Source organism: Pyrus communis, chromosome 15 (assembly GCF_963583255.1).
Source record: "Pyrus communis chromosome 15, drPyrComm1.1, whole genome shotgun sequence".
NCBI lineage: Eukaryota > Viridiplantae > Streptophyta > Magnoliopsida > Rosales > Rosaceae > Pyrus > Pyrus communis.
Window position 1 is genome coordinate 18,085,555 of NC_084817.1, and position 12,875 is coordinate 18,098,429.

Genomic DNA, 12,875 nt, shown 5'->3' on the forward strand with positions numbered 1-12,875 from the left:
TTTCAACGGTATTGCAGAATTCAACGATGTGCATTATATTTTACACAGTCATCAAACTAGACTTTATCCAACTTTTCACAATTTACAAAGTCTTCTGTATCGGTGCCTAAACACATATTTCTAGAAAGTCAGCGCCGGAGTTTCCTATAATTTCAGCTCGTATACAAGTTGTATGTAGGATTGGTGCTTCTATTAGATGCATTTACTGTAAACTTCTTCTAGTATAGAGGAGTTTACAGTTAAAGTTTCGAACATTTTAAATTTAATTCTCATAGAACTATCATTAAAAATTGAAATCTAACACTTCAAGTACCTATGTGACCTTAAAAAACTTTTAAACAATTTGTACCAATTCCTACATTGTTATGTCATATATTTAATCGTTCGAAAACAATAGCATTACTTTTTACTGGAATACAAATAGTATTCTACACTAATTTTACCTATTCTAAATTAAGAGTAGGAAAGAGAGTTTGAACCTGAGACGAAATGACAATCCATCATATGTGCTTTTATTGAATAATTTATTGAACACATCCTTCCTATTGGAAACGCCCCCTACTTACCTTAAGTTAATGAATTACCTTAAAACACTCATCTAACCTACCCAAACTACCTCACATTCAGATCTTCTACAACAAAAACACAAATTTGTCAATTTTTTAAATATTAAAAAAAACACACACGCACGAACTCATCTTAACTAAGAACAATTTTGGTTGATACCGGCTAAATAGAGGGTGAGAGTAGGTTCGAAAGCATGAAGGAAAATAATTTATGGGAGTAAAGTTATCTCACGTTGGAGATACGGGTGGTGTATTTTACAAAACCGAATAATTTTACGAAAGTTTTATGTTAAGCGCAAATTTTCTCATTAAAGAAGAGTTCAAGATGCAACTTAGTATTACGGTCGAGTGTTATTCCTCTTCACTTGTAAATGAGTGGACTTAGATTCGATTATCGTCATAAAAAAAATTTGAACCACATTATTGATAACTCATTGTAAAACTAAACTCACTCTCTCCTCCTTAATAAAGATAATATCATTTGTTCAAACAAAATAAAAAATAAAAAAAAGGAGCCCAAGATATAATAACTAACAATGTAAACATGTCAAACAAATGTGAGCGGTCGAGGAGGTTTATCGTAGAGAAGATGGAGAGGAGAAAGTGGTGAGAATTGTTAAACTTTTTTAAATAAATGAATTTTGTAGTTTGACGTAAATATCCATGATAATCAAGGATACATAGGTACCATCCTATTGAACAAATCATGTTCAAATAAGGTCTTAGGATGATCTTCTCTGTAACTTTATTAGCTTCAAGTTATTAAGGGCAAAATTTAACAAACAAAAACCTGTGTGAGATTTAAAAAAAAAATAAAAAAATAAAAAATGACAAAGGCTTTCTCTTGAATCTTGATTCATATTTCACAGTATATAGATACATATATTGGAAGTCGCTTTCTTCCTTAATTCAAGGGAATGTTATTTATTTTTCCTAAGCCAGACAACTTCCGTAATACAAGGGTGCTTTCCGTAATACAAGGGTGCTTTCTTCCTTAATTCAAGGGTGTCAACTCCCTTAATCAACTCCCTTAATTCAAGGGGCTGTTATTTTATTTTTTCCTAAGCCACCTGTGATTGTTGTTTTCCTTTCATGCTAGAATATGTTTAGTATAATGGCACAAGTAAGGGTGTCGAATCCACAGGGACTAATTGGACCTATATAATCACTTGTTTTGCAAGAACTCTTTACTAGAGAAATAAAACTAATCAATGTAGGCAGATTTGTTGTTGTAACTTGAAAGCATAAGGAAATGAAGTAAACACAAAATGAATGAATCAACAGCTAATAAAATGAGATAGTACCAATGGAGATGAAGCTAGGGATTCGATTTTACCATTGCTAACCCAAGGCCATGCCTGTTGAATCAGATTATACTCATCCATCTACCTATTTCTTGAGTTTGTTTCACTTAGATATGATCAACCATATGATGTGTGGATTTGATCAAATGTCTCTAATCATGAACCTAATTGTGATGTGCAACTTTGGTTCCTAATCAAGAATATATAGTGCACAAGAAACTTTCACAAAACCAAAGGGAACACTCGGCAGGATGTTTGCAAAACATTCCCTTCATTCATTCACATATCCACCAAGATTATGCATGATGTGTGCTTTAATCTTGGCTAAACAACCTGTGGTTAATTCAAATGATGATCAAACATTAAAATCAACACACTAAGTCACAATTAAAACGGAGAATGAAACAAGAAATAGATAGATTAAATGAGAATTCTGAATTAACTACATGGCAATCTTGCAAGGCTACATCGAATCCCTAGAGAGAGATTAGTTACACTTCATGTTTACAAAAGGTTTGACATAAAAATATATAACATGAGTGAACATAGGATTAAGAAGAAAGAACCCTTGAAGCAAAACTGATGTCGAAATCCCTTAAGAGTTGCCTTTGGTGTGGGTGCTCCAAGTGTGTTGTAAATGAAGGTGGAGCGGCTAAGGTTGAATGGTTTCTGCGAATGGGAGAGTGTATGGAATGGAATGAAGCCAAGAAGAGATTGTGTAGAAATGGAAGGGAATTTGCGGCAAAGGGAAAGATTGGATGTGTTTGTGGTGTCTTGTGTATGAAAATGAGATGTGATTTTTGTGTATGAATGCATGGGTTTTTATAGGGGGAAGGGGAGAATATGTGGGTGATTGTTTAAGAGTGAATGTGGTTGTTATGATTGAGAGTGCATGTGGATGAAATAATGATGGAAAAAGAGCTAGGTTGTTGGTGTGTGAATGCATGTGTTGAATTTGTGATGCAATGATGAAAGAGTAAGTGCATGTGTGTGTGAATGGTGGTGCAATGATGAAAGAGTAAGTGCATGTGTGTGTGAATGGTGGTGCAATGATGAAATGATGAAGTAGGAAGGTGGAAATGCATGTGTTGAATTGGTGGTGCAATGATGAAAGAGTAAGTGCATGTGTGTGTGAATGGTGGTGCAATGATGAAATGATGAAGTAGGAAGGTGGAAATGCATGTGGCTAAGGGTTGTTGATTGGGCTAGAGGTTTTGCATGGCTCAAAGGATTGTTTGATTGGGCTAGGCCCTTTGTTTTATGTCCAAAGTGCATACAAGGCTTTCAAATTCGTCCATCACTTTGGCTCCAAGCATATGCTATCCATTCCAAGCCCAATTTTGCTCCAAAATGCATCTTTTTGCTTCCTTAGCCATATGAACCTAAAAACACACGAAAATGACTTAAACTACTAAAACAACTATGAATTAACAACATAGATGCACGAAAACAAGCTAAGTAAGTCGCCTAAATATGCTCCTATCAAATTCCCCCATACTTAGCTTTTGCTAGTCCTCGAGCAAAACAAAATAATAACAAATAAACAAAACGACACTAAACAAGTAAAACACAACCTAAACCTTCCAACAACCGTCTTAGGGATTTCCAATGCACATGACAAGTTAAAAATCATTATTCTCACAGATTTTAGCCATCTTTAAACTTAAGTACATTCTTAATCATAGTCACCACATACTAGTTCACAATTAAGCAATTAAAACACATTTCAAATGTAGTAACATGCTTTAGAGAATTTACTCAATTCCTTACTAGAATGCACTCTATTTTCACACAGATTTTCTGACTACACACCCTACACTAGTTATATGTGAGAGATTGATGTAAACATGAAAGACTAGTATCTCACATATGTTATAACAAAGAAAGCATTTTCTGGATTTACAATAATGACATGAATATGATCTCATGAATGGAATGCTACTACTTAGAATGAGAACCAGTGATTCCATAAGCTCATATCAAATCCAAACTCCACATTATTGAACACATAACGATCAAGATAGAAGTCAAAGGGGTGTAACGGGGCTAGGGTATTGGTTAACAATGAAAGGTGAAGGATAAACAAACATTCTTAAAGCAATAGTGAGCAAAGTATTGAATTAGGCACTTAGAATTCCCTTTAGAGCGCGGAAAACAACTTTTAGACTAATAGGGGAAATTCAAACAACTCTTATTTTTCTTTTCTTTTTCATTTTTTTTTTCAATTTTTTTTGTTTTTTTTTTTTTTTTTTTAGCCGTGCCTATGGCACAACAACTCTCATCAATAATCCTTCCCCCACACTTATTTTCTGCAACATATTAATAAAAAAGGAATTCATTTTCCGTCATGCTTACTATGCTTTAAGAACAAAGGCATGGATGGTCCTATTCTAGGCTAGGTAAGGATAACATGGGTTAACAAAGAACATAGGCTAAACAAGGCTCAAAGGGGTTAAAACTTACAACAAATACGAAATATGGGAAGTAAGGCTATTTGGCTATGGTGGCAACTACACAACTTTATCTTGATATATGTTATGCAATTCAATGCTTTGAATGAAATGGATATAAGTTCTAGCATTTAGTTCTAGCATGATACAATTGCATTCTAAGTAGCAACCAAGCAAGGAATAATGAGATCATGCAACAACTTTAGAAAACAAAGAATCACAGAAAATAACTCTCCAAAGAATGTTTAGGCTCAAGTCTCACAAGGTTGTAGCGTTTGTTTGAGTTCCTTCCTTCAAGCATGTTACAAAAACGAATTTTTCTTTTATGATTGCATGTGAAGTCATACATTATAACCATAACCAAGCATATACCAAGAGTAAATCAAACTTTCATCCATGTTTATAACTCTTTTTAACCGTCATGCAATTACAAACCAAATCCTTATCATTGTGTTGGAAGGTACCCTAAGACACAAACACACAAAAACGACTCAAAACACTCTTTTTAGGCTTTTCAAAACATTTTTTTCAAATTTTTATGTGATTTTCGGAGTTATAAAACAAAACACACTAAAACACTCTAAAACAATTTAAAAACACCTTAAAACAGCAAGGAACAACATTTGAAGTTATGGGTGATAAAATCCCACGAATTTGCATTAACAACATTAGTTACCCCCCCACACTTAAATCAAACATTGTCCTCAATGTTTTAAGTATAGATTCACACAAAACATAAGTAAACACACAAAAAGCACTTAAACATACTAAACATGGCAAAATGTAATTAACAAAGAGAAGAGTTTAGGGACGCAAATCTGGTTATGGAGTGTAAATTCCCTCTTCTCCTTGGTGATTGCATTGAGGCATTGATCTTGGTGATTCCACAGGCTTTCTCTTGAACTGGTTTCCGCCCATCGTTGATTTTCCTTTGTGCTACATAATCTTGAACTGGGCAGCAGGATTCTTTTGGTCTTCCCCGAAGGTCTGAGCTTACCCCTTTTATCTGTTTCTTTGTTCAATCTTTGCAGGAGTGGTCCCTTCTCTGGAAGTGTATCAACCGTTGAAGATGACTACTCGAGAGCAATGCTAGGTAAGCAATCAGGAATAGATTCCAGGCAGTTGGCTCCAGAACAGAAGACTGACTCCAAGTGCTGGCTGATTGCTTCTTTCACTTTGCCATGCGAGTAAGAACAAAGACAAAGAAAAAGACAGGGAAAGAGCATGATATGAGATACTTTTGCTTTTGACCTTGATGATATGAGATACCTTTGCTTTTGAAGAAGCGGTGAATGAATCAGCACACTTCAATCCGTCGTTTCCTCCTGGGTCATCTGTACTCCAGGCATCTGGTATCATCTTTGGGGAAGAAGAAAGAATTGAGTATTTCGAAAGGCTTTGCTGGGAGTGCGCCCTCAGAAGTGAGGGAGAGTTGGGCATTTTCTTTAGGTTTCCTTGCCATAAAAGATGAAGGTCGACATATATAGAGATAATAACAAGTGGTGGTACCATTCTTTTACCCTTGTCGACAGACGTTTTGATCCCGCAAATCCGGCTTTTTGAAATATTGGCGCCTCTTCGATCTTTGAAGACGCCTCTTCGATTTCTGAGCAGGCGCCCCTTCGATTTCTGAACGACGCCCCTTTGCTTTCTGAATGACACGTGGTAGTGCAGATGCGGCTCCTTTTGACAAAGCTGCACGCGTCTTCTGAAAAGCAGAGAAAGCGTCGCCGAACTTTGCGCTTGTCGGCTAAAGATGTGTAGTTGCAATGATGGCCTCCACGTGTTTTCAGCTTTGTCAGAAATCTTTTGACAAAGTTGAACGCGTTTTCTGAAAAGCTGAGGGAGCGTCGCCTAACTTGCGCCAGAAAATCCGGCTCTTTGAATCGGTGGACGCGTCGCTTTGGCTTTTTATAGAGCTATCGATCACTGCCAACATACACACTCTGAAGATTTCCCATTCTTGAAAATCGTCTCCGGCCCTTCGAAATTTAACTCCATCCACACCTTCTCATTGAACACTTTTGAAAAATGACTAACTCATCGAACCTTAGCTTAGATTTGAGTCTCAGCAGCGATCCGGTTGCGCCCCGTCAAGGTAATGTATGGCGCCCTTCTTTTTTATCTTCTAATGGTCCTCTTTCAGGTGAAGACTCCATGATGACCGATGCAACAACAGCTACGATAGTAGCTAGGAACCTCCTTACTCCTAAGGACAGTAGGCTGCTTTCAGGACGGTCCGATGAGTTGGCCGTTCAAGAGTCTCTCGCTCTCAGCGTTCAATGTGCAGGCTCTGTGTCCAACATGGGCCAACGCCTGCTTGCTCGGTCCCGCCAAGTGGAATCGTTGATGGCAGAGGTGGAAAGTCTTAAGCAGGAGATCAAACAGCTTAAGTACGAGAATAGAAGTTTGCATGTGCTTGCAAATAACTATTCGTCGGGCATGAAGAGGAAGTTTGATGAACTGCAAGAATCTGAGGGTCGAATTCACAGTGACCGTCAAAGGCTTGCGGCTTATCTCCAGAGGCACCTTTTTCCTGGGTCATCCAGCGTTTGGCCAAGTATTGAGGCCTGGAATGCTCCCGCTCCGATGCCTCCCACTCCGATGCCTCCCGCTTCGATGCCTTCTGCTCCGACGCCTTCTGCTCCGACGCCTCGTAGTGGGGCTTCACGTAAACATCCTTTGTGAAGGCTCATCTTTCTGCCATGTTTATTTTTATTCTTTTTTTTTTTTTTTTTTTTTAATCAAATCAACCGGCATGGAATTGATCTTTGAATGGAGGGTGATACTTGAAATGATCCGGTAATGGTTTAAATTCTAGAGTGGATGCCTGAATCATTAACAACATATTAGTATAAAAGAAAATTGAAATTCGGGAAGGCGGCTTACCTTTGAGCTCCGACATGAACTTAAAAATAAACACCCCTTCGAAAGTTATGACATGTCCCGTGTCATAAAACCCTTTTTCATAGCAACCCAATAGTTTGTCTACAAACATAGCCCTCATATACATTCGTATTAGTAAGCAAAAACACACTTAACCAAAACTAACACAACTAACACAAAAAAAACACAAATCTTCAAAAAAAACACAAACCTTCCATCCCACACCCAAACCTAACCAACGCATTGTCCTCGATGCTTAAAATTGTATGTAATGCAAGTAGGCAAAGAATATGGAATGGTGACAACATAAACACAAAATGAGGAAAGAACACAAACCACACTAGGTTGCCTCCTAGTAAGCGCTTTATTTAATGTCTAGGCAAGACATGGTAGCTTGTTCACGGTGTTGTAAACTCAAGAAAATCTACAACTTGATAAACTTGCTCTTCCTCCACTTTCTCCAAATATGGTTTCAATCGCTGCCCATTGACTTTAAAAGAGGTGCCATTCTTCATGTTCTCTATCTCCACAGCTTCGTGGGGAAATGTTTGCAGCACCTTAAATGGTCCCACCCACCTAGACTTCAATTTACCTGGAAAAAGTCTCAAACGTGAGTCATACAACAGTACTTTCATACCTTGGTGAAACTCCTTCCGTAGGATGGCCTTGTCATGATAGAGCTTAGTCCGTTCCTTGTAGATTTTGGCATTCTCATATGCTTCATTTCTGAGTTCTTCCAACTCATTAAGTTGGAGCTTCCTTGCTATTCCAGCATCCTTGTAATCAAAGTTGAACTTCTTGATGGCCCAATATGCACGGTGTTCAAGCTCCATTGGCAAATGACAAGCTTTCCCAAACACAAGGCGATAAGGACTCATGCCAATGGGGGTCTTATATGCTGTTCTATATGCCCATAGTGCATCATTCAACCTCAGTGACCAATCCTTCCTTGTAGGGCTTACGGTCTTCATCAAAATGTTCTTGATCTCCCTATTGCTAATCTCCACTTGTCCTAAGGTTTGAGGATGGTACGGGGTTGCCACTTTGTGGTTGATGTTGTACTTCTTCATCAAGGATTCAAAGGGTTTGTTGCAGAAATGGCTGCCACCATCACTAATAATAGCTCTTGGGGTTCCAAACCTACAAAAAATCACATCTTTAAGAAAATTCAAAACAACCTTATGATCATTAGTTATTGTAGCAATGGCTTCAACCCATTTGGATACATAATCTACTGCCACTAATATGTATAAGTAACCAAAAGAGGATGGAAATGGTCCCATGAAATCGATTCCCCAAACATCAAAGAGCTCCACCACCAAAATGTTGTTCAATGGCATCTCATTTCTTCGGCTAATGTTCCCCATTTTCTGGCACCTATCACACTTAGAACAAAAATCAAAAGCATCTTTGAATAAAGTAGGCCAAAAGAAACCAGATTGTAAAACCTTTAGAGATGTCTTTTTGGCACCAAAATGTCCTCCACATGCCAATGTATGGGTGAACGTTAGAATGCTTTGTTGCTCACTCTCTGGGACACACCTCCTAATGATTTGGTCAGGGCAATATTTAAACAAATATGGTTCGTCCCAAACGTAGTGCTTTACCATGGCAAGGAACTTCTTTCTTTCCTGAAAAGAAAGGTCATTTCTAATTATACCACAAACAAGATAATTAACAAAATCAGCATACCATGGTTCTTTTTCTTGAATAACAAGGAGTTGTTCATCAGGAAATGATTCATTTAGAGGCAAAGGTTGTCCAACTCCATGGTTTTCATTGAGCCGTGATAAATGGTCAGCCACAACATTATCACTTCCCTTCTTATCTCGAATTTCCAAGTCAAACTCTTGTAGTAAGAGTATCAATCTAATTAAGCGTGGCTTAGCATCCTTTTTTGTCATCAAGTACCTAAGGGCTGCATGATCAGAAAACACAATAACTTTAGATCCAACAAGATATGACCGAAACTTCTCTAAGGCAAAAACAATAGCAAGCAACTCCTTTTCAGTTGTGGAATAGTTAAGTTGAGCATCATTTAGAGTCCGGCTTGCATAGTAGATCACGTGTGGGAGCTTGTTCACCCTTTGCCCTAAAACAGCACCAATAGCATAGTCAGAGGCATCACACATTAATTCAAAAGGTAAAGACCAATCTGGTGCCATAATAATAGGGGTTGAGGTTAATTCATGTTTCAAAGTATTGAATGCATCCATACAAGCTTTATCAAAATGAAATACAACATCTTTAGCTAACAGATTGCATAATGGACGAGTGATCATTGAAAAGTTCTTAATGAAACGACGATAAAAACCCGCATGTCCCAAAAAACTTCTTACTCCCTTCACGGTTGTGGGAGCTGCCATATTGGTGATGATGTCAATTTTGGCTTTGTCCACCTCCATTCCTTGGCTAGAGATTACATGCCCCAACACAATTCCTTGTTTCACCATAAATTGGCACTTTTCCCAATTAAGAACCAAATTTGTTTCCTGACATCTTTGAAGTACTAAAGAGAGATGGTTAAGACATTCATCAAAAGAGGAACCAAACACTAAAAAGTCATCCATAAATACCTCAATGAATCTTTCTACCATGTCAGAAAAGATTGCCAACATGCATCTTTGGAATGTTGCTGGAGCATTGCAAAGTCCAAAAGGCATTCTCCTATATGCAAATGTGCCAAACGGGCAAGTAAAGGTAGTTTTCTCTTGATCCTCCGGAGCAATTGCAATTTGATTGTAACCTGAGTAACCATCAAGAAAACAATAGTGTGAGTAACCTGCCAATCTCTCAAGCATTTGATCTATGAAAGGCATAGGAAAGTAATCTTTTCTAGTGCTAGAATTCAACTTCCTGTAATCGGTGCAAACACGCCAACTAGCCGTGGGCTTTGTGGGCACAAGCTCTTTGTTTTCATTCTTCATCACCGTGATTCCCACCTTCTTAGGTACCACCTGAATAGCACTCACCCATTTGCTATCAGAAATGGGATATATGATCCCCACATCTAACAACTTCAACACTTCATTCCTCACAACTTCCTTCATGTGTGGATTGAGCCTCCTTTGTGGTTCACGGGTTGACTTTGCTCCTTCTTCCAAAAGAATCCTATGCATGCACATGGTAGGGCTTATTCCCTTGATATCTGCAATAGACCAACCAATAACTGATTTGAACTCTTTTAACACCCTAATTAGTTTATCTTCTTCATTTGGGGTGAGGTCAGAAGTTATGATAACTGGAAGAGTTTCAAATTCAGCTAGATATGCATACTTTAGATGTGGTGGAAGTGGTTTAAGTTCAAGTTTTGGTGCCTTAACAGTGGAAGGGGTTAAATGTGACCTCGATGGTTCTAAAGGCTCTAAAAGAGGCAAAATATTCAAAGGATATGGTGCCAATGCTTCCAAGGCAGCTACCTCTTCCATGAGTGCATCTTCTTCATCAAACTTATCTTGAGATTGACTCAAAACAGTTTGTAATGGTTCATTAGATTGTGCCTGCAAGAACTTAGAGAAAACAAGCGAATCAAGCACATCAATGGCATAACAATCAAGAGATGAAGAAGGATGTGAAAGAGACTCAAACACTTTGAATTGAACGGTCTCTCCTAGCACTGTCATAGTGAGGAGTCCATTTTGCACATCAATGATGGTCTTGGCCGTGGCCATAAACGGTCTCCCAAGCAAAATAGGCAATTCTTGGTCATGTATAGGAGCTTCTTCCATGTCCAACACTACAAAATCCGCAGGCAAGATTAGTTTATCAATTTGAACTAGAATATCCTCTACTATACCTCTTGGATATTTCACGGATCTGTCCGCAAGTTGTAATGAGATGGTGGTGGCTTTCAATTCCCCTAAACCTAGTTGAAGGTATACGGAATAAGGCATTAAGTTGATGCTAGCACCTAAGTCAAGCATCGCCTTCTCTACCTTCTTGTCTCCTATGGTGATGTTGATAGAAAAACTTCCTGGATCCTTGAGCTTTGGTGGAAGTTTTCTTTGCAACACGGCACTTACATTCTCGGACACCACTACCTTCTCATGTGGTCCATACTTCCTTTTGTAGTTGTTTAACTCTTTGAAGAACTTCCCATAAGCTGGCATGTTCCTAATGACATCAAGCAAGGGTAAGTTAACATTCACCTTACTTAGAATATCAAAAATATCCTTAAATGACTTATCCTGCTTGCTCTTGGCAAGTCTTCCAGGGAATGGTATTGGTGGAGTGTAAGGTTTCTCGGCCTTGTGAAGATTTGGTGCTTCAAACGAGGGAGTAGCATGGCTTGGTTCCTCATTTGGTTTCTCATTTTCTCCTTGAATAACCCCTGCATTCACATGATTAGATTCATTAGTAACTTCATTGCTAACTCTATTATTGATAACCTTACCACTTTTAAGTGTAGTGATTGCTTTGGCTTGCTCTTGGTTCCTTTGGAGTATCACAGGTTGGCTTGGAAACTTTCCAACCTCTCTTTGGCTCAAGGCATCTGCAATCTGCCCCAGTTGTGTCTCCATTTTGGTTAGAGCCGCCGAATGTTGTTGGAGAGTGCTATTGGTGGTTTGTTGGAATTGCAAGGTATTTTGGGCTAACAATTTAACCGTATCCTCAAGAGTAGGTTTTGGTTGGAAGTTTTGGAATTGATTGTTGTTCTTCCACGAAAGATTGGGATGATCTCTCCAACTTGGGTTATATGTATTGGAATACACATCATTCCTTGGCCTTTGATTGTAAGAATTCATGAGGTTCACTTGCTCTTGGACATACTCGGGGTAAGCCTCCCTAGATGGACATTGATGAGTAAGGTGGCTTGGTATGTTGCAAATGGCACACACTTCACTTGCTTTTGGCACCATGTTGAGCACGGATTCAAGCTTTTTTTCTAGGTTAGCTACCTGCAAAGAAAGATCATGATTAGAGCTTGTTTCATATACTCCAACTCTCTTACCCCTTACATCTTTGTGTTGAGCATTAGATCCCAACATCTCATAAATGTTATATGACTCTTGAGCATTCTTTTTCTTCAAAGCTCCACCTGCTGCATTATCAACAGTTGATTGACATGTTTGGGTTAGTCCATCATAGAAAATTTGCATTTGTAAGTGAAGAGGTAACCCATGGTGTGGACATTGCAACAGAAGGCCTTTAAAGCGCTCCCAACACTCATTGAAAGGTTCTCCATCATCTTGTTTGAAGTTGAAGATTTGTCCCCTTAATGTGGCTGTCTTTTAAGTGGAAAAGAACTTTTCCAAAAACTTCTTAGCCACGGCATCCCATGTGGTGAGTGAACCAGGTACTAGAGTCATTAACCAACCCTTGGCCCTATCTTTCAAGGTGTAACGGAACACTCTCATCCTCAGATTTGCTTCACTTACTCCCTGTAAAGGTAACCCACTCACAACATTGTAAAATTCTTTAATATGAGCTAAAGGATCTTCATTAGGTAAGCCATAAAAAGAAGGAAACATATGGAAATGTGAAGATTTAAGATCATAGTTTCTAGCTTCTGTGGGCAGCAAGATGCATGAAGGTGAATTTGGTATGATTGGTTGAGCAAAATCCTCCAAAGCTCGAAGATCATCTTGGTCGCCCGCCATCTCTTCTTCTCTTTCCCAATTAAAGTGCTCAGATCCTTCACTTATTGGACTAGACGGTTTCCCTTCCTC

General features: G+C 38.5%; 1 non-coding gene across 1 annotated transcript; it reads left to right on the plus strand.

Annotated features, from left to right (window-relative positions):
* Window positions 1-12,321: 12,321 nt before the first annotated feature.
* Window positions 12,322-12,432, plus strand: LOC137718902 (small nucleolar RNA R71). The gene has a single exon (XR_011065981.1). It is a non-coding gene; the product is annotated as a small nucleolar RNA R71 (small nucleolar RNA).
* The last annotated feature ends 443 nt before the right edge of the window (window positions 12,433-12,875 follow it).